The 6,000-nt window shown below is 50.7% G+C and overlaps 12 non-coding genes across 12 annotated transcripts; 4 read left to right on the forward strand and 8 right to left on the reverse strand.

Annotated features, from left to right (window-relative positions):
- Window positions 1-392: 392 nt before the first annotated feature.
- trnae-uuc (transfer RNA glutamic acid (anticodon UUC)) lies at window positions 393-464 on the reverse strand. Its single transcript has one exon. It is a non-coding gene; the product is annotated as a tRNA-Glu (tRNA).
- Window positions 465-800: 336 nt separating this feature from the next.
- Window positions 801-873, reverse strand: trnar-acg (transfer RNA arginine (anticodon ACG)). The gene has a single exon. It is a non-coding gene; the product is annotated as a tRNA-Arg (tRNA).
- A 116-nt stretch (window positions 874-989) lies between these two features.
- Window positions 990-1,061, forward strand: trnae-cuc (transfer RNA glutamic acid (anticodon CUC)). Its single transcript has one exon. It is a non-coding gene; the product is annotated as a tRNA-Glu (tRNA).
- A 731-nt stretch (window positions 1,062-1,792) lies between these two features.
- On the reverse strand, window positions 1,793-1,865 carry trnar-acg (transfer RNA arginine (anticodon ACG)). Its single transcript has one exon. It is a non-coding gene; the product is annotated as a tRNA-Arg (tRNA).
- Window positions 1,866-1,981: 116 nt separating this feature from the next.
- trnae-cuc (transfer RNA glutamic acid (anticodon CUC)) lies at window positions 1,982-2,053 on the forward strand. The gene has a single exon. It is a non-coding gene; the product is annotated as a tRNA-Glu (tRNA).
- A 110-nt stretch (window positions 2,054-2,163) lies between these two features.
- On the reverse strand, window positions 2,164-2,250 carry trnay-gua (transfer RNA tyrosine (anticodon GUA)). The gene is given in 2 exon segments: window positions 2,164-2,199; window positions 2,214-2,250. It is a non-coding gene; the product is annotated as a tRNA-Tyr (tRNA).
- A 646-nt stretch (window positions 2,251-2,896) lies between these two features.
- On the reverse strand, window positions 2,897-2,968 carry trnae-uuc (transfer RNA glutamic acid (anticodon UUC)). Its single transcript has one exon. It is a non-coding gene; the product is annotated as a tRNA-Glu (tRNA).
- Window positions 2,969-3,493: 525 nt separating this feature from the next.
- trnae-cuc (transfer RNA glutamic acid (anticodon CUC)) lies at window positions 3,494-3,565 on the forward strand. Its single transcript has one exon. It is a non-coding gene; the product is annotated as a tRNA-Glu (tRNA).
- Window positions 3,566-3,674: 109 nt separating this feature from the next.
- Window positions 3,675-3,761, reverse strand: trnay-gua (transfer RNA tyrosine (anticodon GUA)). Its single transcript is given in 2 exon segments — window positions 3,675-3,710; window positions 3,725-3,761. It is a non-coding gene; the product is annotated as a tRNA-Tyr (tRNA).
- A 1,053-nt stretch (window positions 3,762-4,814) lies between these two features.
- trnar-acg (transfer RNA arginine (anticodon ACG)) lies at window positions 4,815-4,887 on the reverse strand. Its single transcript has one exon. It is a non-coding gene; the product is annotated as a tRNA-Arg (tRNA).
- Window positions 4,888-5,003: 116 nt separating this feature from the next.
- Window positions 5,004-5,075, forward strand: trnae-cuc (transfer RNA glutamic acid (anticodon CUC)). Its single transcript has one exon. It is a non-coding gene; the product is annotated as a tRNA-Glu (tRNA).
- Window positions 5,076-5,184: 109 nt separating this feature from the next.
- trnay-gua (transfer RNA tyrosine (anticodon GUA)) lies at window positions 5,185-5,271 on the reverse strand. Its single transcript is given in 2 exon segments — window positions 5,185-5,220; window positions 5,235-5,271. It is a non-coding gene; the product is annotated as a tRNA-Tyr (tRNA).
- Between the last annotated feature and the right edge of the window lie 729 nt (window positions 5,272-6,000).

Below are 6,000 nucleotides of genomic sequence, written 5' to 3' on the forward strand. Positions count from 1 at the left end.
CCACGCATTCGAAAAAACAAGTGTGGTCTTGCATTGTGACCATTATCTCAAGGAAAAACAGCCTATCATCGGTCTGTCAAGGTACAGAAATGAAAAAATCATGAGATTAACAATGAAACTGAGACGCGGTTTTAACCGGGTAAGTTGCTGATTATTGGCTAGTTCGGATTTCATTTTGTGGGAACTGGTAAGCGGAAGCCTTGTCCGGGTAAAAAAAAAAGATTCCAAAAATACTCACGCCACGCAATCGAAAAAACAAGCGTGGTCTTGCATTGTAACCGTTATCTCCTGACCGGTAGCAAAGAGGAGCCCGCCTTCCCATACCGGGAGTCGAACCCAGGCCGCCTGGGTGAAAACCAGGAATCCTGACCGGTAGCAAAGAGGGGCCCGCCTTCCCATACCGGGAGTCGAACCCGGGCCGCCTGGGTGAAAACCAGGAATCCTGACCGCTAGACCATATGGGAAGTGGTCAGGGGAAGCCTTGTCTGGGTAAAAAAAAAGATTCCAAAAATACTCAAGCCACGCATTTGAAAAAACATGTGTGGTCTTGCATTGTAACCGTTATCTCAAGGAAAAACAGCCTATCGCCGGTCTGTCAAGGTACAGAAATGAAAAAATCATGAGATTAACAATGAAACTGAGACGCGGTTTTAACCGGGTAAGTTGCTGATTATTGGCTAGTTTTGATTTCATTTCGTGTACAACTTTTTCTCAAAGCCGGGGTGGCACGTAGGAATAGGGCAACAATTCGGCAAGCCTGTGACATCAAAACCAAACTGCATTACGCAAAAATCAGAGAGCGAGCCAGCCAGGAGTCGAACCTAGAATCTTCTGATCCGTAGTCAGACGCGTTATCCATTGCGCCACTGGCCCACCGCCTGGGGAACCTCATGCTTGCAGCCCGACTCGTTGGTTTTCCACGTGACAGAAGCCTGTATTGCTGTCTCCTTGTTCTCATTTTATTAGCAGGCCAGCATGTGATCGGCTCTTCCCTGGTGGTCTAGTGGTTAGGATTCGGCGCTCTCACCGCCGCGGCCCGGGTTCGATTCCCGGTCAGGGAAAGCTCTTTTGCCCCCCCTCCCCCCCCAATGGCGGACTGTGAAATCAAGCTCTGTTGGCTGCTTTCAGAAGGCCGGCCCCCCCAAAAAAGGTGGGCACGTGAAAAACAACCTCCTTCGAGCCGGAGTCGAACCAGCGACCTAAGGATTGCCAACGCTCCTCCTACAGTCCTCCGCTCTACCAGCTGAGCTATCAAGGCGCAGGTCTGTGGGGTCACAACCTCGGCCTATTAGGTTTCTGCAGCTCGACTGCTGGCCAAAAAACGGCTTTCGACGCAGGAAGACGTGTGGCCCTTTTTCATAGAGGGAAGCACAGAGGAGCCCACCTTCCAATACCGGGAGTCGAACCCGGGCCACCTAGGTGAAAACCAGGAATCCTGGCAGTAGACCATATGGGAACTGGTCAGTGGAAGCCTTGTCCGGGTAAAAAAAAAGATTCCAAAAATACTCACGCCACGCATTCGAAAAAACAAGTGTGGTCTTGCACTGTAACCATTATCTCAAGGAAAAACAGCCTGTCGCCGGTCCGTCAAGGTACAGAAATTAAAAAATCATGAGATTAACAATGAAACTGAGACGCGGTTTTAACCGGGTAAGTTGCTGATTATTGGCTAGTTTTGATTTCATTTCGTGTACAACTTTTTCTCAAAGCCGGGGTGGCACGTAGGAATAGGGCAACAATTCGACAAGCCTGTGACATCAAAACCAAACTGCATTACGCAAAAATCAGAGAGCGAGCCAGCCAGGAGTCGAACCTAGAATCTTCTGATCCGTAGTCAGACACGTTATCCATTGCGCCACTGGCTCACCGCCTGGGGAACCTCGTGCTTGCAGCCCGACTCGTTGGTTTTCGACGTGACAGAAGCCTGTATTGCTGTCTGCTTGTTCTCATGTTATTAGCAGGCCAGCATTTGATCGGCTCTTCCCTGGTGGTCTAGTGGTTAGGATTCGGCGCTCTCACCGCCGCGGCCCGGGTTCGATTCCCGGTCAGGGAAAGCTCTTTTGCCCCCCCCTCCCCCCCAAGGGCGGACTGTGAAATCAAGCTCTGTTGGCTGCTTTCAGAAGGCCGGCCCCCCCAAAAAAGGTGGGCACGTGAAAAACAACCTCCTTCGAGCCGGAGTCGAACCAGCGACCTAAGGATTGCCAACGCTCCTCCTACAGTCCTCCGCTCTACCAGCTGAGCTATCGAAGGCGCAGGTCTGTGGGGTCACAACCTCGGCCTATTAGGTTTCTGCAGCTCGACTGCTGGCCAAAAAACGGCTTTCGACGCAGGAAGACGTGTGGCCCTTTTTCGTAGAGGGAAGCACAGAGGAGCCCACCTTCCAATACCGGGAGTCGAACCCGGGCCACCTAGGTGAAAACCAGGAATCCTGGCGGTAGACCATATGGGAACTGGTCAGTGGAAGCCTTGTCCAGGTAAAAAAAAAGATTCCAAAAATACTCACGCCACGCATTCGAAAAAACAAGTGTGGTCTTGCATTGTGACCATTATCTCAAGGAAAAACAGCCTATCATCGGTCTGTCAAGGTACAGAAATGAAAAAATCATGAGATTAACAATGAAACTGAGACGCGGTTTTAACCGGGTAAGTTGCTGATTATTGGCTAGTTCGGATTTCATTTTGTGGGAACTGGTCAGCGGAAGCCTTGTCCGGGTAAAAAAAAAAGATTCCAAAAATACTCACGCCACGCAATCGAAAAAACAAGCGTGGTCTTGCATTGTAACCGTTATCTCCTGACCGGTAGCAAAGAGGAGCCCGCCTTCCCATACCGGGAGTCGAACCCAGGCCGCCTGGGTGAAAACCAGGAATCCTGACCGGTAGCAAAGAGGAGCCCGCCTTCCAATACCGGGAGTCGAACCCGGGCCACCTGGGTGAAAACCAGGAATCCTGACCGCTAGACCATATGGGAAGTGGTCAGGGAAAGCCTTGTCTGGGTAAAAAAAGAGATTCCAAAAATACTCAAGCCACGCATTTGAAAAAACAAGCGTGGTCTTGCATTGTAACCGTTATCTCAAGGAAAAACAGCCTGTCGCCGGTCTGTCAAGGTACAGAAATGAAAAAATCATGAGATTAACAATGAAACTGAGATGCGGTTTTAACCGGGTAAGTTGCTGATTATTGGCTAGTTTTGATTTCATTTCGTGTACAACTTTTTCTCAAAGCCGGGGTGGCACGTAGGAATAGGGCAACAATTCGACAAGCCTGTGACATCAAAACCAAACTGCATTACGCAAAAATCAGAGAGCGAGCCAGCCAGGAGTCGAACCTAGAATCTTCTGATCCGTAGTCACATGCGTAATCCATTGCGCCACTGGCCCACCGCCTGGGGAACCTCGTGCTTGCAGCCCGACTCGTTGGTTTTCGACATGACAGAAGCCTGTATTGCTGTCTGCTTGTTCTCATGTTATTAGCAGGCCAGCATTTGATCGGCTCTTCCCTGGTGGTCTAGTGGTTAGGATTCGGCGCTCTCACCGCCGCGGCCCGGGTTCGATTCCCGGCCAGTGAAAGCTCTTTTGCCCCCCCTCCCCCCCAAGGGCGGACTGTGAAATCAAGCTCTGTTGGCTGCTTTCAGAAGGCCGGCCCCCCCAAAAAAGGTGGGCACGTGAAAAACAACCTCCTTCGAGCCGGAGTCGAACCAGCGACCTAAGGATTGCCAACGCTCCTCCTACAGTCCTCCGCTCTACCAGCTGAGCTATCGAAGGCGCAGGTCTGTGGGGTCACAACCTCGGCCTATTAGGTTTCTGCAGCTCGACTGCTGGCCAAAAAACGGCTTTCGACGCAGGAAGACGTGTGGCCCTTTTTCATAGAGGGAAGCACAGAGGAGCCCACCTTCCAATACCGGGAGTCGAACCCGAGCCGCCTAGGTGAAAACCAGGAATCCTGGCAGTAGACCATATGGGAACTGGTCAGTGGAAGCCTTGTCCGGGTAAGAAAAAAGATTCCAAAAATACTCACGCCACGCATTCGAAAAAACAAGTGTGGTCTTGCATTGTGACCTTTATCTCAAGTTAAAACAGCCTATCGCCCGTCTGTCAAGGTACAGAAATGAAAAAATCATGAGATTAACAATGAAACTGAGACGCGGTTTTAACCGGGTAAGTTGCTGATTATTGGCTAGTTCGGATTTCATTTTGTGGGAACTGGTCAGCGGAAGCCTTGTCCGGGTAAAAAAAAAAGATTCCAAAAATACTCACGCCACGCAATCGAAAAAACAAGCGTGGTCTTGCATTGTAACCGTTATCTCCTGACCGGTAGCAAAGAGGAACCCGCCTTCCAATACCGGGAGTCGAACCCGGGCCACCTGGGTTAAAACCAGGAATCCTGACCGGTAGCAAAGAGGAGCCCGCCTTCCAATACCGGGAGTCAAACCCGAGCCACCTGGGTGAAAACCAGGAATCCTGACCGCTAGACCATATGGGAAGTGGTCAGGGGAAGCCTTGTCTGGGTAAAAAAAAGATTCCAAAAATACTCACGCGACGCATTTGAAAAAACAAGCGTGGTCTTGCATTGTAACCGTTATCTCAAGGAAAAACAGCCTGTCGCCGGTCCGTCAAGGTACAGAAATTAAAAAATCATGAGATTAACAATGAAACTGAGACGCGGTTTTAACCGGGTAAGTTGCTGATTATTGGCTAGTTTTGATTTCATTTCGTGTACAACTTTTTCTCAAAGCCGGGGTGGCACGTAGGAATAGGGCAACAATTCGGCAAGCCTGTGACATCAAAACCAAACTGCATTACGCAAAAATCAGAGAGCGAGCCAGCCAGGAGTCGAACCTAGAATCTTCTGATCCGTAGTCAGACGCGTTATCCATTGCGCCACTGGCTCACCGCCTGGGGAACCTCGTGCTTGCAGCCCGACTCGTTGGTTTTCGACATGACAGAAGCCTGTATTGCTGTCTGCTTGTTCTCATGTTATTAGCAGGCCAGCATTTGATCGGCTCTTCCCTGGTGGTCTAGTGGTTAGGATTCGGCGCTCTCACCGCCGCGGCCCGGGTTCGATTCCCGGCCAGTGAAAGCTCTTTTGCCCCCCCTCCCCCCCAAGGGCGGACTGTGAAATCAAGCTCTGTTGGCTGCTTTCAGAAGGCCGGCCCCCCCAAAAAAGGTGGGCACGTGAAAAACAACCTCCTTCGAGCCGGAGTCGAACCAGCGACCTAAGGATTGCCAACGCTCCTCCTACAGTCCTCCGCTCTACCAGCTGAGCTATCGAAGGCGCAGGTCTGTGGGGTCACAACCTCGGCCTATTAGGTTTCTGCAGCTCGACTGCTGGCCAAAAAACGGCTTTCGACGCAGGAAGACGTGTGGCCCTTTTTCATAGAGGGAAGCACAGAGGAGCCCACCTTCCAATACCGGGAGTCGAACCCGAGCCGCCTAGGTGAAAACCAGGAATCCTGGCAGTAGACCATATGGGAACTGGTCAGTGGAAGCCTTGTCCGGGTAAGAAAAAAGATTCCAAAAATACTCACGCCACGCATTCGAAAAAACAAGTGTGGTCTTGCATTGTGACCTTTATCTCAAGTTAAAACAGCCTATCGCCCGTCTGTCAAGGTACAGAAATGAAAAAATCATGAGATTAACAATGAAACTGAGACGCGGTTTTAACCGGGTAAGTTGCTGATTATTGGCTAGTTCGGATTTCATTTTGTGGGAACTGGTCAGCGGAAGCCTTGTCCGGGTAAAAAAAAAAGATTCCAAAAATACTCACGCCACGCAATCGAAAAAACAAGCGTGGTCTTGCATTGTAACCGTTATCTCCTGACCGGTAGCAAAGAGGAACCCGCCTTCCAATACCGGGAGTCGAACCCGGGCCACCTGGGTGAAAACCAGGAATCCTGACCGGTAGCAAAGAGGAGCCCGCCTTCCAATACCGGGAGTCAAACCCGAGCCACCTGGGTGAAAACCAGGAATCCTGACCGCTAGACCATATGGGAAGTGGTCAGGG

Source organism: Garra rufa, chromosome 1 (assembly GCF_049309525.1).
Source record: "Garra rufa chromosome 1, GarRuf1.0, whole genome shotgun sequence".
Lineage (NCBI taxonomy): Eukaryota > Metazoa > Chordata > Actinopteri > Cypriniformes > Cyprinidae > Garra > Garra rufa.